Source organism: Lepidothrix coronata, unplaced genomic scaffold (assembly GCF_001604755.1).
Source record: "Lepidothrix coronata isolate B3197 unplaced genomic scaffold, Lepidothrix_coronata-1.0 Scaffold495, whole genome shotgun sequence".
Classification (NCBI taxonomy): domain Eukaryota; kingdom Metazoa; phylum Chordata; class Aves; order Passeriformes; family Pipridae; genus Lepidothrix; species Lepidothrix coronata.
This window is the reverse complement of record NW_016690675.1, coordinates 25,848-27,276: the sequence shown is the minus strand read 5'-3', so window position 1 is coordinate 27,276 and position 1,429 is coordinate 25,848. Positions and strand designations below refer to the sequence as shown.

Here is a 1,429-nt window from a genome sequence, read left to right as displayed (position 1 = left end):
TTTTTCCCCCCTTTCCCCCTTTTTTCCAGCCCTCCCTGGGCCGGGCTGGGAGGTGATTGGTGACTCTGGGAGCTCAGATTTTTGGGAATTCCGGGATTTCCCGACCCCCCAACAGGGACACAAATTTGGGGGGACCCCTCCCATATAGGACAGAGATTTTGGGAAGATTTTGGGGCACCTTGAGGGGTTTTTGCAGTGTTTTTGCCCCCCAAACCCCACAGGGTGACATCAACCTGGGAGGTGCTGGGAGGTGACCGGGGCCTCTGGGAGCTCAGATTTTTGGGAATTCTGAGATTTCCCGACCCCCCACAGGGACACAAATTTGGGGGGACCCTTCCCATATAGGACAAAGATTTTGGGGAGGTTTTGGGGTGGTTTTACCCCCCAAAACCTCCCCAAACCCCACGGGGTGACATCAACCCAGGCCAGGCTGGGAGGTGACCGGGGCCTCTGGGAGCTCAGATTTTTGGGAATTCCGGGACTTCCCGACCCCCCACAGGGACACAAATTTGGGGGGACCCCTCCCATATAGGACAGAGCTTTTGGGGGTGTCCTGAGGTGTCTTTGCCCCCCAAAACCCCCCCAAACCCCACGGGGTCACATCAACCCGGGAGGTGACCGGCCGCCTCCGCGAGCTCAGATTTTTGGGAATTCTGGGATTTCCCGACCCCCTACAGGGACACAAATTTGGGGGGACCCTTCCCATATAGGACAGAGATTTTGGGAAGATTTTGGGGTGGTTTTACCCCCCAAAAACCCCCCAAACCCCACGGGGTCACACCAACCCGGCAGGCGCCCGGGCGCCTCTGCGCGTTCAGATTTTTCGGGAATCCCGGCACTTCCCGCCCCCCCGGGGGGACCCAACTTTCGGGGGCCCCTCCCCCAGCCCCCCCCGAGGTTTTTGGGGTGCCAGGGCCCCCCCCGAGCCCCCACCCGTGGCGTTGTTGCGGTGCCCCTTGTAGCGTTTGCTGTACTGGGCGCCGTCGCTGTGCCCGGCGTCGAAGAGGTAAATGTCCTCGTCGTTGTAACTGGCCAGCAGCTCTGCAATTCCAGAGGGGGAAAAACCGGGAATTCCGCCTCGTCAGGGGCCCTGGGAAGGCCGGGAAGCCCCGGGAATGCCGGGAATTGCCCGGGAATTGGTGTCTCACCGGAGCCGTCGTGGCTGTAAACCAGGCACGTGATGTTGGCTTTGGACTCGCTGTTCACCTGGGGGGGGGAAAAACGGGAAAAAAATGGGAATTCCCGACGGGATTCACGGGAATTCCAAAGCCTGGACAAAGAGCTGGGGGCGTTTCTCCAAGTATTTGTGTTTTCTCCCCGGATTTCCCCAGAATTCCCCCCCGAATTTCTCGGTTTTCCGACCCAAATTCCCCATTTTCCCCCCCCCAAATTTCCCATTTCCCCCCCCAAATTTCCCGTTTTCCATCCC

General features: G+C 59.3%; 1 long non-coding RNA gene across 1 annotated transcript in view; it reads right to left on the bottom strand.

Moving 5' to 3' along the window:
• Positions 1–17: 17 nt before the first annotated feature.
• LOC108510131 overlaps positions 18–1,429 on the bottom strand; it is a 4,412-nt gene continuing 3,000 nt past the window's right edge. The window contains exons 2-4 of the long non-coding RNA XR_001878745.1: positions 1,149–1,206; positions 579–1,041; positions 18–391 (exon numbers count right to left, since the gene is read on the bottom strand). This is a non-coding gene — a long non-coding RNA (uncharacterized LOC108510131). The remainder of the gene's footprint in view (positions 392–578; positions 1,042–1,148; positions 1,207–1,429) is intronic.